Genomic DNA, 21,941 nt, shown 5'->3' with positions numbered 1-21,941 from the left:
TTGATTTGAATCAAAATGAAGTTTTTCCATTTAAAGAAATAAGAAAAAAATAAATAAGATTTTTCATTTCATTCAGAAGTTTTTACAAAAAATGTTTCCCCATTTATAAAAGGGTTACCTGACTGCTGGAGCGCCCCCTCATGCCTGGGCATAGAATAGTAGTGCCTTCTCCTCTAGCGCCCTCTGCCAACGGTTGCTTCGGTCCCACATTGGTCTGCCTCTTTTTGCAACTCAGCCCTCCCAGTCTGGTGACTTTCCAGGTAGCTTTTCTTCCAAGTTGCCACTCCTCCCACCAGCTTTCCACACATCACTCCTCTACAATAGGATGTTTTCTACTGCTCCAGAGCGCCTTTTCTGTTTCACTCCTCTGAGAGTAGCAGCCCCAGGGCTTCTCCCAGGAATCCTTTAACCAAATTCAAATGTAAAAAAACACTAACTCCAAACTGCTGTCAGGGTTTTAAATAATCCGTAGCCCCATGTATCAGGGGGCTTCACACCACCTTCCTAGTGGCTGGTAGGGGAATCCAGGCTCACCCTTCACACAGAGGTCTAGTCCAGGGACCCTAGAATGAGATGCCAAGGTTTGCTCCATCAGACATCTTCCCACTGTCTCCCTGTACTCCTCCTTAATATTAGCCTTTCTTCAAGCCTTTTCTGCAGCCTCTTATAGGTTGTCTGTTACCATCAAAGCCTCCCAGGGCTGCTCCAGAGATACAGTTCCTGCCCTTGTGTCAGGATCACCAACAGAACCTTGCTCCAATCCTGGGTATTCCAGATATCTCCCGCCCACTCCCATCTCTTGGCTTCCTCTTCACTCTGCAGGAGTCATCCTGTTCTCTTTGGTCTCTCTACTACCAAGAGAGTGACCACAGAGTTCTTCCTTCTCTCCCTGCAGTCCCTACTTTGCACTTCCCTTGTTTATAGTCACCACAGCTCCCTCGCAATCTGAGCTTCATCTTTTAATTAAGACTGTCCCAGATGCAACCAGGTAGTATAACTGGCCTCTCAGACCCACAATGATCCATGTATTACCTGTATGGAATACACACCCCATCACTCCATTTTTCAACCAGTGCCATTTTAATTTACATAAAAATAATGAGGAGTTCTTGTGGCACCTTAGAGACTAACAAATTTATTTGGGCATAAGATTTCATGGGTTAGAACCCACTTCATCAAATGCATGGAGTGAAAATAAAGGAGCAGGACATACATGAAAGGATGGGGGTTGCTTTACCACTGTGAGGTCAGTCTAATGAGATAACAATTAACAGGAGGATACCAAGGGAGGAAAAATAACTTTTGAAGTTGTAAGAGAGTGGCCCATTACAGACAGTTGAAAAGAAGGTGTGAGCAACAGTAAGAAGAAATTAGTATTGGGGAAATTAAGTTTAGGTTTTGTAATGACCCAACCACTCACAGTCTCTATTCAGGCCTAATTTGATGGTATCAAGTTTGGTAATTAATTCCAGTTCTGCAGCTTCACACTGGAGTTTTTGAAGTTTTGTTGTTGAAGAATTGCCACTTTCAGGTCTGTTATTGAGTGACCAGAGAGATTGGAGTATTCTCCTACTGGTTTTGAATGTTATGATTCCTGATGTCAGATGTGTGTCCATTTATTCTTTTAGGTAGAGACTGTCCGGTTTGGCCAATGTATGTGGCAGAGGGGCATTGCTGACACATGATGGCATATATCGCATTGGTAAATGTACAGGTGAATGAGCCCTTGATGGTGTGGCTGATGTGGTTAGGTCCTATGATGGTGTCCCTTGAATAGATATGTGGACAGAGTTGGCACCGGGATTTGTAGCAGGGTTTGGTTCCTGGATTGGTGTTTTTGTTGTGTGGTGTGTAGTTGCTGGTGAGTATTTGCTTCAGGTTGGGGGGCTGTCTGTAAGTGAGGACTGGCCTGTCTCTCAAGGTCTGTGAGACTGATGGGTCATCCTTCAGGATAGGTTGTAGATCCTTGATGATGCGCTGGAGAGGTTTTAGTTGGGGGCTGTAGGTGACAGCTAGTGGCGTTCTGTTACTTTCTTTGTTGGGCCTGTCTTGTAATAGGTGACTTCTTGGTACCCTTCTGGCTCTGTCAATCTATTTCTTCACTTCACCAGGTGGGTATAGCAGTTTTAAGAAGGTTTGATAGAGATTCTGTAGGTGTTTGTCTCTGTCTGAGGGATCAGAGCAAATGCGGTTGTATCTTAGAGCTTGGCTGTAGACAATGGATCGTGTGGTGTGGTCTGGATGAAAGCTGGAGGCATGTAGGTAAGTATAGCGGTTAGTAGGTTTCCGTTATAGGGTGGTGTTTATGTGACCATCGCTTATTAGCAGTGTAGTGTCTAGGAAGTGGACCTCTTGTGTGGACTGGTCCAGGCTGAGGTTGATGGTAGGTTGAGGCACAAAAGTGTGTAGCAAGAAGAGCAACTAAGTGGATTCTGTACATCGTATCCATCCCATATACCCTTAGGGAACACCAAGTCACTGTAGGTTTTACATCCAGCCAATGGCACACCAGTCCAAGTTACACCGCTGTGCCACTTACACCCACTTTCTGATCAGCTCATTCCAAACCCATAATTTACAGCAACACTTATGTCACTAGTGAATCTGGGCCATTTCAAGTAGAGTTTTATCTGCTTATTCTAGAGCCTGATCAGTTCTAAAGCCTCTATCTACACACTAGAATGAAGATGGCTGAGGGAGAGTGAAAGACATGTTTGTTGGAGAGCTGTACACATCTCATACTATTTTATAAAATTGTGTTCAACCTATTTAAGAATACACTACCCCACAATAGCCACCTGGGGCAGAAGCCTGTGACAGTTATTTGGAGAATTCAAGTAAACAGATGATTCACTTAAAACAAAGTAATTACCCTTTTCCCATGTGTTTAGAGGAGAAAAATGGTAACACAAATGACGTGTCTACTCAATCCACCACTTAGAGAAACCTGAACATTGATGGCTACAGAACAACTATGAAAATATTGCACTCAAATATTAGATTTGATAAATAGCCAAAATTCTTCAAGGTACTCGACTACTGTACAATCTCTAACCACAAAAGTGTGTTTAAATTACTTTAGTCACACTTGAAAATTCCATCTTACAGCCAGAGTCTATCCCATAATATGTATCTTGAAATTGAGATAATCTCTCCCTCCCCCCTTTAAATAAATATATAAAATGAGAGTTCACTTCTCATTCTAAACCCACTCACTGCTGGAGTTACCCTTAAAATGTCTTCATTATTATCTTCCTAAGCCATCTGTTTACAACTGAAAATTGTAGTATTCCCCAGGAAATATTAGAAAAGTTCAAGGATGATCCAGTTTCAAAGGACAGACTTGAACCTTAAAAATAAAAGACAGGGATACACCTGAACTCCTAAGACTTCCAGTATTATCAACAGAAATATTAACCAACTTGATTACAGTGTAATGTTGCTGCAGGCAGGCAGGCAGGCAACCATGCGATTTCTTGAGCAACTCATGAGGTCATGGTCTATTTCTCTTTGTGAAAAAATAATATAAAATGATACTCACTTGCAAATGGGTCTTGATCCTTTCAGGATGTTTAAATAGCAATCAATGTTTAACTATCATATTTTTTGAGACTTGGGAAAAGAATCTTTAAATGAACTCTTAGATTTGCTTAAGTGTTCTCTTAATGCAAAGGTGGGCAAACTTTTTAGCCTACGGGCCACATTTGGGTATGGAAATTGTATGGCAGGCCATGAATGCCTGGTGGGGGAGGGAGACTCTATGGAGTGTAGCATGGGGGGGCTCTATAAGGGATTGTCATAAATATAAAGGGAAGGGTAAACACCTTTAAAATCCCTCCTGGCCAGAGGAGCACCGGAGCTGGGCAAGCCCCCGACACCGCTCCCCGGCATGAGCTCAAGGGCTGGATAAAAACATCTGACAGGCCAGAAGCAGCCCGCGGACCTTAGTTTGCCCACCCCTGTCTTAATGGAATCTTAATCAGACAGATTGTAACACAAACTATTACTCGGAATTATTTTCTTTGAGTATTGTATATGGGGTCCCCCCCCGGAGTATTGTATATGGAGTTCCCCTTTCCCATTTCAATGACCAGTGAGTGTATGTTATACTATCGTTGTGATCAGCTAGATATTTAGTATAGGACTGTTCTCCTGAAGCAGACAGCTCATTTGAATAGAACTCGTGGTATTTCGGACTCATTTGTTTAGTAAATAAAAATGCAGATCATCCCCTTCTCTTGCAATCTGATAAAAATGGTCTCATTAATATTATAAATTAAACAGCTGAAATCCATCTCTAATATGGGGAAAAGCACTAAACCGTGTATTGATTTTCTGTTTATTGGACCCAGTAGACTTTTAAAATGTCAAATGTTAGATTGCAAGAATAAGCCATGAATGAAAAAAAAAAAAAAAAATCAAGAGTCTGGTTGAAACACACTCAATATTTTAAATGAATCATACATTATATATTTCATCTTTTCAGCTGCAACCTTGACAAAATTACAAGTTTGGTCAGCCTGAAAAGCGTAAGCATTTTAGTTTTTCATTTTCCATCTTATTGGTATAAAATGATTCCTGTGACTACTGAAAAATTGAGAGACCAGGGGAGACTTCATGCAGTTGGTTATGGATTAAGGGTCCATTCTTGAAAACATAAATAGACCCTTGATTTCAAAAGTGACTACTTGCAGTAACCATTTCAGATGCCAGTACTAGTTGGTTTTTGCAGGATTAGGTCTTATGTGAATAACTATAACTATATTAAAATATTCAGAATTAATAATTCCTTCATCTGTTACCTGATAGCAAAATGAAGATCTAAGTACAATAGAACCTCAGAGTTATGGACACCTTGGGAATGGAGATAGTCCATAACTCTGAAATATTTGTAACTCTGAACAAAGCACAGTTCGGGCTCCAGATCCGGCAGCTGACACTTCAGGCCAGGCTTCTACAGCAGCTGAGCTCCCTCCTCGGCTCCAGCAGGCAGCTTCTTTCCCTGGGTCAGATTGCAAGCTTGTCCCCTTCCCAGCTGTGTGTGCGTGTGTAAACAGTGCCCCCCCCGGCACTCCCCCTCCTGGGGGGAAAAGAGGGTGAAAGCGACACAGACCCCAGCGCTGCTCCTGCTCTTCTGGCTCCTGCTGCCTTGGTCTGGTAACGCTCAGTCCTCTTATTGTAGCTGTAAGTGGGTGCCCTGCGCACGGAGGTGGGGTGAGGACAGGCAGCCCAGATGTGCCTACCTTTAGGATGCAATACAGGCACAGTACAGTATTTGCTTCCCCCTCCCCCTCCCCCCCGATGCTACCTGATGTGAAACTAGAAGTAACCAATGATGTCCGGTTGACTGGTCAGTCCATAACTCTGGTGTTCATATCTTTGAGGTTCTACTATACACACATTCTTTATCAACTGCTATATAAGGCCCCAAGAAGCCAAAGACTGCTATGAGCCCCAACCACAAAAATTCATCCCTAAGCCAAAGATCCCAGGCACTCCTTTCATCGTGTGAAGAATTGTAATTGAATGAAAGGTATTTTTATTCTGTATGTGAACTCAGACACCCTCCCACTATAATTCACTGCTTCTCACAGGCTACTCCCTCTCTTGATTCTGTGCACGAAAAGGGGTTAAACAATAGGTTGTTACCACAAAGGACTTGTGTTCAAAAACATTTACAGTAATGAAGTCCAAATAACTTAAAAAAAAAATTGTAATAGGTAACTGACTAGTCAGCCCTGGCTACAGCAAAGCCCAGCTGCCCGGAGAGAAGGGGAAGGAGGAGGAAGAGAAAGGCTAATCTTGGCTTCTTGGGAAAATTTCCTTCCTTACCCAAAATTGCAATCAGCTTCTTCTAGGAGCATGCATGGATGCATTACAGAAACCTGGACAACTGACAACTTCAGTTTAACAGAATGAGTTAAATAGGATCTATAGGGCACAGGCCATCTTTTTTGTTTGTGTACACACGTGTAATGTGCCTAGCAGAATCAGTCCTCAAACCCTAATTGGGGCTTTAAGTGTTACCATAGAATAAACAAATGTTATAAACGCAATTAAAAGTAAGGGTGAGAAAGCTCTTCAACTGTTGTAAGGAGGGGGAATGCCTTTCATGCAGGTCTGGTTGAAATGTTCCATTAAAATGTCTTTGTTTTTGACAAAAAATAGCTTTTTGAATTATATCAACATTTTCACTTTTTTTTTCTATTTTGTAATTAATGTAAAATTCAAATTGAAACAATTTTGTCCGGTTTAATTTTTTTCTTTCCTTCCCTTCCCCACTTTTCCCAGTTCGGTTTCTCTTCATTTGAGATTTTTCATTGAAAATAGTTTCAAATTTTTTTTTTAACTAGCCTTATCTCTTCTGGCAGATGACCAATTTGATACCCACATATAGGGAAAGAAGATCATTCTACTGACCCATAGGGGAATTCTCCTACCATCCCACTTCTTGCATTCCTGTGGTTACATACACTGTATTTTTGTGATTTTCATGTGCACATCACACCTATTGTCTAACATGTTCTATTATAATTCTATGTACAGTATTGTATCCAGCTCACTGGTATTGTACTTAGCACTATGTATTATCCTGAGTGAGCCAATATTTTTACCCCAACACACCATGAACAGACAGAAAGCTATACGTCCATGTTTCTGTTACTCATACATACTAATGCTGAAACATTACTAAAATGAAAAGCTAAGTAGCTGTTCACATACATTGATATGAACCAACCATTGTTCCAGTTTCATATTTGCCATTCACCTAGCAAATGTAAGCCCTGTGTTTTGGCTGAAGTACAATAACTAGGCCCCAGATCACCTATGTAGGAACAACCTGTGAGATGGCAAGAAACATCATAGGGTACCTTGTCTTTGAGTAGTGTCCACTGGATTCTTTATTCAGGGGGAGAGGTAAGAGAGGGATTTGCTGCTGCTATCATGCAATGAACTGAAGAGGTGGCAGCCCTAAAAACCATTTGTTTCCTTAATATCAGCATGTATCTTTCTGTGCTCCCCAGCTCCCTGGCATCATTTCTTCTGAAGGCAGTAGAGTTTTTTCTAACCAACAGCTCAATGAGAATTTCAAAATATGGCCCAAGCAGAATAGAATCTGCATTGTATTTGTCCTTTCGAGGGAAAAAATATTTCAGTAAGGCTAAGAATTAACAAATAATGCATGGGGAATTTGTAAATCTATTATTTCTTGCTGAACATCTGTAACTCCTGCTAATGTGAGAGAGTTATGTGTATACCAAAAAAAATCCCATACACACCTTAGCCTACCCTTTGAAAATCTTATGCCTAATCAGCCAAGAAACTACTAATTTGTAATTTCAGGGAAATAAAATTAGCATAAGATCCCCTGAAATTGGATCCACAGTTCAAAAAGCTATTGAGCATAGCAATAAAGTCACCATTTCCTTTCTTTACTTCACTTTTGAAAATCTACACTTATCTCCTAAATAATCATGAACATTTAAAAAGAATTATACACTTAAATCTAAAATGGATAAAAGGTGAACATATTTACAAATAATAAGCAATTCCAAACATTGGAGTTGATCTTAAATGAATCAGAAAATTGTCACACTGTTATAAACTGAAGGTGCTGGCAATATTTTATTAAGTCCTAAATATGACGTTCCTTGACATTGTAGTGCATAAAGAAATTTACTGTAGATATCATTTCTCTTTTCTGACTCCATTGTATCTTCCTTGAAATTTACATCTATATTTTCTTCTTTCATGGAAATAATATATCTTGCCTGCTGGACTACCCTGAAAAGATTGTATTTATCATATGACAGAGGTTCTCTTTTTTTCCCCCCCACTCTGCAGACTACTTCTTAAGAGATGGCTAGACGGGGATATGATGGAGGTTGATGAAATCATGAAAGGTGCAGAGAAAGTGTTATTTACCCCTTCAGATAACAGAAGAAACAGGGGTCACCCCATGAAATTAACAGGCAGCAGGTTTAAAATAACCCAAAGGCAGTACTACTTCACACAACTCTCAGTCAACTAAACTTTGACCAACTCAAATGTTCAGTAAGTATTGCACCTGTTTGCTTAAAAATGTACACACACACGCACCTGCATGCTGATATTCCTATCTTATACCCCTTTTACCTGGCTTTATTTGCCTGACCCTCTGTGGGCAAGTCTGTAGAGGGCAACATAACTGAAACACAAAGCCTGAATGTTGAAACAACTGAAAATCCAGAGTTTCGTTCCACACAGATCCCAGCTGGTGGCCTAGGTGAATTGGTGGGAAGATATAAAACTTCAAGCATCCACATCCCCACCCCCATCATAATATTTTATTTATGAATTCAGAATTTCCTAAAGTATTTAGTTCTCACATAGCCAGCTTTTCCCCTATTTTCATGCTCCTCTGCACTTCTCAGAAAGAGCTGGAAGTGCTTGAAGCACCATGATAAAAAATATCCTTGAAGTATTTTCAGCCAGGAACAAAAGTAGAATTGCCAGAAATCTTGTGAGAAAGCCTCTGTTATTAGATTTCCCATAAAATGTTTTGATAATTCAGAAAATCTTTGAGAAACATCTGAAACATGGATACTATTTCAGCGAATTCCAAACACTGGAACTTTTGAGGATTTTCCTTCTCTAGGGAAAACTCATAGAAATGCTAACAAGTAGTAAGTTTACATTTGAACATCCTGTGGTCTTTTCTATCTAGTTCCATTCTGGAAAATAATATCTAACCTGTTCATTACTGAGTTAGCCATGAAAATGAAGCTTGAAGCCATAATACTACTATATCATCTTCTAGGCTTTCTCCTCAACCCATTATAACTTATTATGAGTTCATATTCTGCTACAGTAATGGTGTAATATCAAGTATAGTGGTACAGCAGAGCTAGATATATGAAAAGACAGCAGGAAATTGCTATGTCAAAATGTAACATTTTAAAGTTGAACTTAAGAGTGAGTCTTTATTGGGTGGAGGGATAGTTCAGTGGTTGAGCATTAGCCTGCTAAACCAAGGGTTAGGAGTTCAATCCTTGAAGGGGCCATTTAGGGAGCTGGCGCAAAAATTGGGGATTGGTTCTGCTTTGAGCCAGGGGGTTGGACTAGATGACCTCCTGAGATCCCTTCCAACCTTGAAATTCTATGATTAAAACTATTTATGCAGAGCTGGGCTTGAATTTTAGATATTTGTAACTAGTCTTGAACTGCTGGTCCTAAATAGTTGGCTATGGATGTAACGTATTGTATGCATTTATTATATTATATCTGCTGATATACACATGCCCACAAATATATGGAAGTAATATCCATGTGATGAGTTAAAACTGTGATCAATTGTATTTATCATGCATGTTTGACCCGCCTGATGTTCATTAATCCACCTATGCTTGGACTATGATGATATTCCGAATGTCAAAACAGCTTCAAAAGACCTGACACATTTTAAAATCTTCCAGTCACAACAGTTGCTTTGCTTTATTTCCTCACCAGAGGCAGAAATCCATTTTCTCCTCCAGGAAAATTAAATTGCACTAAGGCACAGAACAGATATAATCAATCTTGGACTAGTGACATCTATAAGGTCCAATACCTTGTGAAACTACAAGGCCAGAAATGGGAGCTTTGTACTATTAGAAGAGAGAGATTCCATGATGTATCTGAGTACTCTAACCAGCAGGTTACAGGCATTGTGGTGTCTCTCAACCTCTCCTGTCATAGTTCCACTTTGTATGAAACACTAAATAAACATCAACGAGAGAGAGAGAGAGAGAGAGAGAATGAGAATGACTCTATAGTTCAGTTGTTAGTACACGCACATGGAAGACCTGGGTTCAAATCCAGCAGAACAGCAATTCAAACATAGGTCTTCCCCATCCCCGGAGAGTACTCTAACCACTGGGCTATTGTGCAAGTGCGTGTGCTCTGAGAGAGCCTACCGGATCAGGCCATGCCAGCAAGATTGGCATGAGAACACCTAGTTTGTTAACCCTGCTGGGGCTTAGGTGACAAGCAGCTTGGAGGTCTCAAGATTTAGGTGGCTTTATGTATGCCCACCCGCAGAAGCATAAACAGGTAGGAAACTATCAGTGGAAACAGAGGTGCTACAAGGTTAGACTGCAGCTGAGCAGAGGTTTTGAAGATCTCAGTGGCACCTAAATGTCAGATCCACAAAGAGAAGTAGGCATCTAAGTCTAACTCTTAAAAGCTTAAGTAATTTTTGAAAATGAGACAGGCTCCTAAGTCACTTAGGTGCTTTTACAATTTTTTTTTAATTACCCATGATAACTAAGGCATTGGGCTCTACAGGCAGAAGAATACGAAAGCACAGTACCATCAGCTTTTCAAAATGATCTTGAACATTTCTAAAATAGTTTTTATGTAACATATGTGGCATATACAAAGTACATATTATTAGGGCAGAAGTCAATATCTATGAGGGTTAGAAGAAACTTTACTTTACTTATAGGAAGGTTATAGTACCCTTCTGTAGGGTTTCTTGCACAGTCCTTTAAAATGGATGGATCATTGGTCTGATTTTGCATGCCAATTAATAACAATTAATTCCTGTGTGTAACATGGTACTGGACACTACTTTGGGATGAAAAAACAGACAGAAGTATGGCTGGCCAAATTTTGCCTGAATTCAATGGCAAAATGTGCACACATACTGCAACATAACAGTATTTGCATGAACAAATCCAGAGAGTGTGTACACTCAACAGGTAGGTGCTGATTTACCTGGACACAACATAGGTTCCTCATCTGAAAGTTATTATGATGATGCCACTTCAGGGATCCAAATGTGCATTACAGCCCTACTGTCTAAACACTATACAAAACAGAAGAAGTCATAGTAAGATATTCCCTGTGTTAGAGCCGTTAGAATCTAGGGTTTAGACAATACACCACAGGTGACTTAACAAAAAATATGTGAGAGAGGGAGTACAAGGTAACTTTAGAGAGAGATGGATATGCACAGTTACAATGCTCTCAGTCACAGGAGGTCAAAAGACTAAGCAATGTCAGACAACAGTGTCCATATACAGTACCTGCTAGTTACAAAAGTCTATGATTGTGACATAACTGACTGCCAAGGACCTTTTTATGTCATCATAAACAGGAACAGAATAACAGAAGTGGCCACGAAGGATGAGTAATATCTGCCTCTGTAGACTATATAGGAATTAGTATTGAGTAGATATTAAAAATAATAATAGAAAAATGAATGGATTTCCATTTGTGTTGTTTTTTCCATTACCTTTTTGACTGAATGGGAAAAGCATCTTTAAATCCCCATAAATATTCATGGTCCACATGCATCCTTTTACTAAGAATTTGGTCCCTGCAATAAACCTCATTTTTAATTAGAGATTCTTTTGCAATGCTTCTTCACTGCCTGAAGCTAGGTCCAAGTTTACCAAATACAATTTTGTTCTGCTTTGACAGCTCTGTATTATGATTATACAAGACTCACACTAAAATATTTGCTAATATAAATCTCCTATTTTTGAACTGTAATCTTGGATAAAAAGACTTAGTAAAATAAACACAGACGCTTATAAAAACCATACTGCAGTATTAGGCGTCTATACTTTTTCTTAGACTCTAGAGCGGAGATTTATCTCACAACTTCTGCTTTAATAAATAGAAAATGTGTGGCTAAATTCCATGCACTACTTTGAAAATCTCAACCTTTACGTCTATAAAATCTAGGACTCCATCTCCAAATGTGAGTTTACACTGACTATAGTGGTATCCCCATTATTAAATTATTCTAGGTATGAAAGTATGATTCCTCTGAAAGCCTAAAATTTCCATTACCAATTTTGTAATTTTCCTTTTCAAACTAATTGCTATACTGAAACAATGTTGAATATAACACAGAAGCATGAAAAGTGAATTGGGCAAGCAGCATTGCTGATATAACTCGACAGATTTCTGATCATTCCATTTTAGAACAGTCCCTGATAAGAAAAAAGTGACATTGAGCTAAATTCTGGTTACTGATGTTTCCTTTGAAATAAAATATACTTTTATTCTGTGTAAATAGAAGTATCCGAATCTGCCCTCTTGTGATTCCATCCTATTTTACTGTCGTCAAAGCAGAAAGACACACGTGTTAAGCCATGGTAGCACTTATTCAGTAGTTGCATGTATCAGTATGTAACATACTTTACCAGTTGAATCAAAGAGAAGACCTGTTATTGGATGCAAATAGAGCTGCTTTCTCCTTCTATTGATGGCAACGTAAATAAGTATTGAGAATAAAAGCGGAAGGAAAATCTGATAATTATATAAAACTAGCTTTGAGACTGATATAGTTATACCAGCTTATATTTTACATACATATTTGAATCAATGCAGTACAGTATAGTGAGTTTCAGTGGAAGGTTTCCTTCGTACATTCTCAATTTATATAGAGACAGACAAATGGTACAAATAAAATAAAATTGCACAACCTTTTTCACAGGTGACAGCATCACATGTTCTGACTCTGCTTTCTATTTATTTTATGACATGCTTGTAACACTATATGGAAAGTTTCTCATTACAGCCTAAGCTGAAACTGTAACCTTGCGGGAACATTTTATACTCTACCGCAGTTCTTTGTCTAGACAATGTTTTCTTTAAAGCCTTTGAAATAGAGCCAACAGTTAAATCATTTTTACAGGACATGCATGCTGTATATGTACTACAACTTTCTGGCAGACCAATAAAAAATTAAAGTCAATTAGTAACCCCAATAACTGTGCATTGACCTTTAGATGCCACAAACCTGGTGAGGGACAATACCCTATATCAGTAATGATGTAATCACTAACATGATTACTCAGCAAATCAAGATTCACTAAATGACTGATTTTTGTTATTTAACTTGTGATAAGCCATGCCTACTTAAGCACCCTAACTCAAAAGCCACAAAATAATTATTTTGCTATATTGGCTAACGGGGTGAATTAGGGGAGACAGACAAGATCTGTGTGTAGATAGTTGATTTTTTTCACTGTCAGCTTTAAGGATCAATAGAGAAAGGTATACAACATATTCCTAACACCTATTGAGCAGTATAAACAGAATAAAAATACCCTAACTTTTCTTTTTTTCAGGACTACATTTTCCCCATCATTCACTGTGCCTCCTGCAACCATGTGATTTTGAAACGTGTTGCATACCCGGGGCGGGGGGAGGGGACTAGGGGAAGAGGAGAAATAGCACTATTTGTTCTATGGTAAGGAAAATCTCTGGAATGGAATCTCTCTGTTGTATTTAATGATGGACTGAATGGCCCTCCAAGTCACAGATTTTCACTCTTGCCCCTTTTGACCAGGAGAAAGCTACAGTAGCATGGTGGCATTTAGGAAATTCATAACATTTTCTTGATATATCAATTTTTTATTCACAGCCTAAACAGGGGATTTCTTCAAACTTCACATTTTTACAGGATTTTCTTATTTATTTTTAAGTGTCAAACATGTTGTCTCTCATCTTTCCTTCAGCGCTAAGGGAAGAGGGGAACTCCAACCATGCTGCATTTTGGTGTTTCACACTCAGGCCTTGAATTCATGGCAACAATACTACTCTCCAAACTCACCTGGCTTCCCAAGCCTATTTCCTCTCCCTCTGCTTCTCTCTTTGGGACAGAGTGGTTGTAAAACCTTTAAAAAGGCCACAGACAGACACAGTCTTTAAACCCCTTTTGTAGTCAGAGCCAACCAAAAACATTTAAAAAGGCAGCAAAAATCAGTCTCAAAACACTTAGGGCCCTGAGTTTCAAAAATAATTAGTGACATTGGGAGTTTCCATTTGTAAGTACTCACTTAACATACCTTAATAGAGCTTGATTTTTTCAGAAAGAGGAAGGATGGGTATGTGTCCTAGTTGAACACTCAGAATCACAAGGCATTGCTGGAAATCTCTAGTCTAAATAACAAAGCCTTATACTGACTTCAACAGAGTTACCTTCCTGCAAAGCAAAGCTTTTCTTATCCAGTTCCCCAGCCACTCCCAACTCCATGCTCTTAGCTTCCATTTACTCTAATGTGCTCAAAGCTGCCTTCCCAGGGAGGCTAATGATCTTCAGCTGTTTTGAAGTCTTGCTGGTTAACCCTTATCTCCCCACACAGAACTGTGTCAGAAGCATCAGGGAAGAAATCCTAGCTGGCCCCCATTGAAGTCAATGGGAGTTTTGTCATTGGCTGAAATGCAGCCACAATTTCACCCCTAGTTTTTCTAGCCTAGTCCTTGTCCTGCCCCTCCTAGGACCAGCTGGCTAATACATTTCATAACACATATTGGCAGATAATACACTCTTCTAATCTCTTTATTTAAAAATCTCTAAATAACACTGACACCCTTCATATTCAAGATAATAAATGTCTATAGTTCATGTTTCAGCTAGATCTATAAAGTGAATGAAATCTGGTCTGTTTCCTAAACCGTGCATCATTACTGTGAAATGAAATTAAAAATAAAAGTGTGAGAATTTTAATACAATATTTTATAGACATATTTTTTTGTTGAAGGCTAACTGTCTAAAGCAAGTTTCAGAGTAGCAGCCATGGTAATCTGTATCTGCAAAAAAAACAGGAGCACATGTGGCACCTTAGAGACTAACAAATTTATTAGAGCTACAGCCCACTTCATCTGATGCATAGAATGGAACATATAGTAAGATATATATACACATAAAGATAAGTTGGAAGTTACCATACAAACTGTGAGAGGCTAATTAGTTAAGATGAGCTATTATCAGCAGGAGAAAAAAACTTTTGTAGTGATAATCAAGATGGCCCATTTAGACAGTTGACAAGAAGGTGTGAGGATACTTAACTTAAGGAAATAGATTCAATATGAGTAATTACCCAGCCACTCCCAGTCTCTATTCAAACCCAAGTTAATGGTATCTAGTTTGCATATTAATTCAAGCTCAGCTGTTTCTCCTTGGAGTCTGTTTTTGAAGCTTTTCTGTTGCAAAATTGCCACCCTTAAATCTTTTACTGAGTGGTCAGAGAGGTTGAAGAGTCTAAAGCAAGTATCAGGACTAGGTAGACTGAAGCTTTTTAATATCCCATAATTTGTAGACATATAAATGGAAATAAGATAAGATGAGCTGTAGTTTTGTTTCAGGTTGTAACCAAATAATTGCCTTGTAATGGCAATATTATTTCTTGTTTGGAAGAGATAGCATGGGTGATCACTGGTGACCAAGAAAGACGAGGTAAAATCCTTTGAACAGTACCGTCTATTCCTTTAATTTTCTTTTTCTTGTCATCCTGTCTTCATTTTGTCTCCTCTTCAGGGCCATGTCTATGCTACGAAAGTACTCCGATTTTACAGAAGTTGGTTTTTGGGAACAGATTGTATAAAGTCGAGTGCATGCGTCCACACGAAGCACATTAATTCGGCGGTGTGCATCCACAGTACCGTGGCAAGCATCGACATTCCAAGTGGTGTACTGTGGGTAGCTATCCCACAGTTCCCGCAGTCCCCGCTGCCCCTTGGAATTCTGGGCTGAGCTCCCAATGCCTGATAGGTGCCAAAAATTTGTCACGGGTGGTTATGGTAAATGTCATCAGTCAACCGTCCCTCCCTCCCCCACTGAAAGCAACAGCAGACAATCATTTTGCGCCCTTTTCCCTGGATTGCCTGAGCAGACGCCATAGCACAGCAAGCATGGAGCCCATTCAGCTCACCGCAGCACATATGACCATTGTAAATGCCTCGCACATTATTGTGCAGTTTATGCAGAACCAGCACCTGAAAAACCAGGTGAGGAGGCGACGGCAGCACGGTGATGAGAACATGAACACAGATTTCTTTAAAACCATGGTCCCCAGCAATTTGGAGATCATGGTGTTACTGGGGCAGCCTCATGCTGTGTAATGCCGATTCTGGGCCCAGGAAACAAGCACAGACTTGTGGGACCGCATAGTGTTGCAGGTTTGGGATGATTCCCAGTGGCTCCGAAACTTTTGTATGCGTAAGGGCACTTTCATGGAATTTGTGACTTGCTTTCCCCTGCCCTGAAGTGCAAGAATACCAAGATGAGAGCAGCCCTCACAGTTCACAAGCGAGTGGCAATAGCCCTGTGGAAGCTTGCAACGCCAGACAGCTACCGGTCAGTCAGGAGTCAATTTGGAGTGGGCAAATCTACTGAGGGGGTTGCTGTGATGCAAGTAGCCAACACAATTATTGAGCTGCTGCTATCAAAGGTAGTGACTCTGGGAAATGTAGTGACTCAGGTCATAGTAGATGGCTTTGCTGCTATGGGATTCCTAACTGTGGTGAGGGTAGAGACAGAACGCATATCCCTCTCTTGGGACCGGACCACCAGGGCAGCCAGTACATAAACCTCAAGGGGTACTTTTCAATGGTGCTGCAAGCACTGGTGGATCACAAGGGACATTTCACCCACATCAACGTGGGATGGCCGGGAAAAGTTCATGACGCTCTCGTCTTCAGGAACTCTGGTCTGTTTAAACGGCTGCAGGAAGGGATTTACGTCCCAGACCAGAAAATAACTGTTGGGGATGTTGAAATGCCTATAGTTATCCTTGGTTGGGGACCCAGCCTACCCCTTAATGCCCTGGCTCATGAAGCTGTACACAGAACCCTGGACAGTAGTAAGGAACAGTTCAACTATAGGCTGAGCAAGTGCAGAATGGTGGTGCATTTGGGCATTCAAAGGGTCGCTGGCGCAGTTTGCTGACTCACTCAGACCTCAGCGAAACCAATATTCCCATTGTTATTGCTGCTTGCTGTGTGCTCCACAATCTCTGTGAGAGTAAGGGGGAGACGTTTATGGCGAGGTGGGAGGTTGAGGCAAATTGTCTGGCCACTGAATACGTGCAGCCAGACACCAAGGCGGTTAGAAGAGCAAGCAGGAAGCGCTGAGCATCAGAGAAGCTTTGAAAACCAATTTCATGACTGGCCAAGGTACTGTGTGACATTTCTGTTTGTTTCTCCTTGATGAAAACCTGCCCCGTTGGTTCCCTCTAAATTCCCTGTAAGCCACCCACCCTCCCCTGTTCGATCACAGCTTGCTTGCAAAGGAAATAAAGTCACTATCATTTTAAAAACATGCATTCTTGACTAATTTATTATAAAAATAGGGAGATTACTCACAAGGTAGCCAGGGTGGGGTGTGGGAGGAGGGTAGGAGGGAAGGAAAAGGCCACTTTAAAACTTGTTGAATGCCAGCCTTCTGTTGCTTGGGCTGTCCAATGGGGTGCCCGGAGCCTTCCCACCCCTCTCTCCGCATTCTTGGGCATCTGGGTGAGGAGGCTATGGAACTTGGGGAGGAGGGAGGGTGGTTAAACAAGGGCTGCAACGGCAATCTGTGATCCTGCTGCCGTTCATGAACCTCCACCTGATGCCAGAGCATGTCCGTTTGATCCTGCAGTAGCCCCAGCGTTGCCTCATGCCTCCTCTGATCTTCCTGCCACCACCTCTCCTCACGTTCATTGGCCACTTTCCTGGACTCTGCTATTGTGTCCCTCCACACATTCTGCTGAGCTCTGTCAGTGTCGGACGACTGCATGAGCTCAGAGAACATTTCATCGCGCATGCGATTTTTCACTGCCTTATCTGAGATAGCCTTTGGGATGGAGAAGGGAGGCTTGAAACTTTTGCAGCTGCTGGAGGAAAAAAAGGGAGTGAAGTATTTAAAAAGATACATTTTACAGAACAATGGCTATACTCTTTCATGGTGAACAACACTATTCACATTACATAGCACATGTGATTTTGGTACAAGGTCGCATTTTGCATCTTATATTGAGTGCCTGCTGCTTTGGTGTTTGATCACACACGCAGTGCCAGGCAACAGAATTTGACTTGCAGGCGGCCATGGTAAGCCATAGTCTTTCGGCTTCTGCAACCTTCATAACAGCAGCGCCCTCCGCTCCCATACCAAGCAAAGCACGTTGAGTTGGCCATTTAGTGCTGCGGTTTTCCTGTTAACATGCAGCAGCAGAAACCAAACTAACCCCCCTGCCATCCAATTCTCTGGGATGATTGCTTTAGCCCTCCCGCCACCACGTGGGTGGTATCAGGGAAAATCCCTGCTAGCCAAACGTGAACAGCTCAGCGCCAATGCCCCCCGGCCTCCCACCATGTGGCTAAGTGTGGGGAGGATTTCTTTTCAGCCACAGGCAAACAGCCCAGTAGGAACAGCCACCTCAGAATGTCCCCTTAATTAAATTCCCCTGTTTCAACCAGGTTACCATGAACAATATCACTCTCCTGAGGATAACACAGAGAGATAAAGAACAGATGTTGCTTGAATGCCAGCAAACACCGGGACCATATGCTGCAATCCAGTATCATTTGTCATGCAATGATACCAGATTACTTGCTACTAGCATGGCGTGGTAAAGTGTCCTACCATGGAGGACGAAATAAGGCTGCTCTCCCCAGAAACCTTCTGCAAAGGCTTTTAGAATACCTCCAGGAGAGCTTCATGGAGATGTCCCTGAAGGATTTCTGCTCCATCCCCAGACACGTTAACAGACTTTTCCAGTAGCTGTACTGGCCACGAATGCATCCCAAGTCCTCAGGGCTACTCAATCATTAAAAAACGCTTGCTTTTATAATATATATTATATTTAAAAAGAGACACTCACCAGAGGTCCCTTCTCCGTCTTCGTTGGGTTGGGACAGTATTTCAGTCAGGGTGAGAAAAAGATCCTGGCTGTCGGGGAGAACGGTGTGCTGTGTGCTCTCCTCAAGCTCGTTGTCCTCCTCCTCATCTACCCCATCCACAAAATCCTCAGCCATGGCAGAGAGTACCCCATCATCGGAGTCCACGGACAGGGGTGGGGTAGTGGTGGCGGCCACCCCTAGAATTCCATGCAGCTCAGCATAGAAGTGGCATGTCTGGGGCTCTGTCCCAGAGCGTACGTTTGATTCTTTGGTTTTCTGGTATGCTTGTCTGAGCTCCTTAAGTTTCACGCGGCAATGTGTTGCGTCCCTGCTGTACCTCTGTCCCTCATGGCCTCTGAGATTTTTTGAAATGTTTTGGCATTTCATCTTTTGGAACACAGTTCTGATAGCACGGATTCATCTCCCCATACAGTGATCAGATCCAGTACCTCCTGTTCGGTCCATGCTGGAGCTCTTTTTCAATTCTGGGACTGCATGGTCACCTGTGCTGATGAGCTCTCCTGGACAAACAGGAAATGAGATTCAAAATTTCCCGGGACTTTTCCTGTACACCTGGCAGTGCATCCAAGTTCAGAGTGCTATCCAAAGCGGTCACAATGGTGCACTGTGTGATAGCTCCCGGAGGCCAATACCTTTGAATTGTTTCCACACTAACCGTAATTCGAAACGGCAATGTTGATTTCAACTCTAATCCCCTCGCCAGGAAGGAGTACAGAAATTGGTTTTAAGAGTCCTTTATGTCAAAAAAATGGCTTTGTTGTGTGGGCAGGTTCAGAGTTAATTCGATTCAACGCTGCTAAATCCAACATAAACTCGTAGTGTAGACCAGGCCCAAGTAAATAACTGTAAAAACTTCTGGTATACAGTGATTTCAGTAAAACATGGTCCTTGTAGTACGTTTGTGTTCCAAGGAGTCCACTTATAATTGAGACAGTTCAAAAACAGTACAGTTAGCATTGGAGAAAGGTAGAACTGAATTTCATCTGTGTACTACTGGCATTTGAAAACCTTGAAGAGGAATAGTAGTATGTCACAGTGAATGGTAACAAATATCATTGAGTCAGGACTGGATTTAGGGGCATGCAACCCATCCTGGGGTGCCAGAGTTGTGGGGGGGGGGGGGGGGCAAAAGGGAAAATAGAATGCTTGAAAAAAATGTTTCAGGTATTCCAAATATGGATTAATTTTTCACTAACTTCCTAGAATGCTCTGGACCCTTTTAGAATCTTGTGGAACCTTCAGGCTTCCTGAGAACTTCATTTTCCTTGAACCTTGTGTGCCCTTGTAGGTATGGCAGGGCATTGCCAGTCAGTGAAATATAACAATGATGTGATGTGAAGTGAAGTGAAGTGAGATCCCAGCTGCAATATTGTGAACCTTGTTTTATAGGGTAATTGTGAAAGTGTACTTGTGTTTTAAGACTTGAAAAGTGTAAGTAGCTACTAATAAAGGACACATTTAATGAGATGCCAGGGATATCTATCAAACCACTGTCTACGCAACAATATAAAAGAAATACTGTTACTTCTTTTGCCATGGTTGACATGTAATGCTTAATGACTTTCTAAGACTGCAGAACATAGACTTTTGCTCTCCCTGTTACTGTCTGTTTCCTCCTCCCCCCCCGCCCCATAGAAAATAAAAGATGCCCCTGAAGAAGCCTTCAGGAGCTCAATATAGGAAGTGAAAAGCTCAATTGCAATCTAGTTTGCAGCAAGGGGAAAATTTGATGGGAAAATATCAGAAACAGAACAACATAGCCTGGGCTTTAGGCAGCAGCAATTGGCCCAGTGCAGAAGAAATTGAGGAGTGAAGTATAAATGATTGAATTCTTACTACTAAGGAATTAGCAGATTTACCTGAAGATAAGAAATGGAAAAAGGAGGAAAGTGATATAGAATTATCTAGTTTTCCTGGTGGCATAAAGGAGAGTGATGATAAAGAAGAATCAGCCTCGTATGATGACAGAAACAACAATGGGAAAAATTGCACACCACAAATTAATACATCAGCTCCTGCTTTATTGTTGGTGATCCTAAACTTTTCTGATATTGATCGTACAATTTTGAACGGACTGGGCAAAACTGAGGGAGGTTTTTTTGCTTGCTTGTTGACACTGCTAAAGTTTCCATCGAAGGAAGGTTTGGACAAATGAAGCACCACAAAAAGACCTGGGAATTTTTGTATGACTTTATGCCGGCAGACAGGGAAACATTCTTGAACAATTGTATGGACCTTCACTGGACACTGGCACATGGGGAATGTTCAGACATCAATGATAAAGTCATCTATGTCAAATTGGAAAATATCTGTTAAATTTTGCAACACAGGAACCACTCTCCACTCCAAGTTTTCCAATTAATTCATGATGCAGTGCTGAAGGACACTTATCCGAATGTGTGGATAGCTTTGAGGGTTTTGCTCATGCTGCTGGTCAAAGTTGCGAGTGGTGAGCGCAGCTTTTCAAAGCTCAGGATCTTTAAAACATATCTTGGATTGATGATGGCTGATGAGAGACTGACATTGCTTGCTAGTTTATTACTTGAAAATGCCATTGGCCAGTCTTTGGATCTCTCTGACGCTGTGCTTCAGTGCTCGAGAGCAAAGGTGAGAAAAGCGACCTTTTGAACTAAAGGACTCCGGGTTAACATTCTAAAGCTGTCATCTACTGTAACCCTATTTAATATTGGTCCCCCAATGTTGGTGCACAGTTCAATTTCTTGATATTACATTTCAGTTATTCTTAAAATTAAGGTTTCAGAGTTTCTGTAAGGTTAGAGGAAATGATTTTTTTTATTTGCTTATCTATGGCATGAATAAATACAGATTTACAGATCCTAGCATGCAAATTTATCATCTTATATGACAGGGATGAATCATGAATGCAAATTGTGCACCAAATTTGTGAAATGAGCTACAAATGCAATAAAAAATAAGGTATTCAAAAGTTTAACAAATCACCTGGCATGTCATTTGATTTAGGGCCAGCCCTGTTGATGGGGAAAAGGTATGAAAGGAAGGCAGACAGAATATGTCTAAGCAAAAGGAGCTACTGATATAACTCAAGGACTGTGTTAAGACCATGTTTGGTAAACAAGAAAAGTGTGCAACCAAAAATCAGGGAACCAAAATTGGTTTGTCATTTGGTAGACAACATGATGAGGAGATGGGCTATTCCATCCGCCACTCCCTTTTGGGGTCCTTAGAGCAAGACTTTTGGGAGGAAAAACTGGCTATTGGAGCAAGCTGCACCACCAGGGCTGTCACTGCCACCATCT

At 41.1% G+C, this 21,941-nt stretch overlaps 1 long non-coding RNA gene across 1 annotated transcript in view; it reads right to left on the bottom strand.

Moving 5' to 3' along the window:
- Positions 1-14,060, bottom strand: part of LOC122466006 — a 111,105-nt gene extending 97,045 nt beyond the window's left edge. Inside the window, exon 1 of the long non-coding RNA XR_006291191.1 lies at positions 13,827-14,060. This is a non-coding gene — a long non-coding RNA (uncharacterized LOC122466006). The remainder of the gene's footprint in view (positions 1-13,826) is intronic.
- Between the last annotated feature and the right edge of the window lie 7,881 nt (positions 14,061-21,941).

The sequence above is a fragment of the Chelonia mydas genome, chromosome 5, assembly GCF_015237465.2.
Source record: "Chelonia mydas isolate rCheMyd1 chromosome 5, rCheMyd1.pri.v2, whole genome shotgun sequence".
NCBI classification, from domain to species: domain Eukaryota; kingdom Metazoa; phylum Chordata; order Testudines; family Cheloniidae; genus Chelonia; species Chelonia mydas.
The sequence above is the reverse complement of the archived record's forward strand: the minus strand, read 5'-3'. Positions and strand labels throughout refer to the sequence as shown.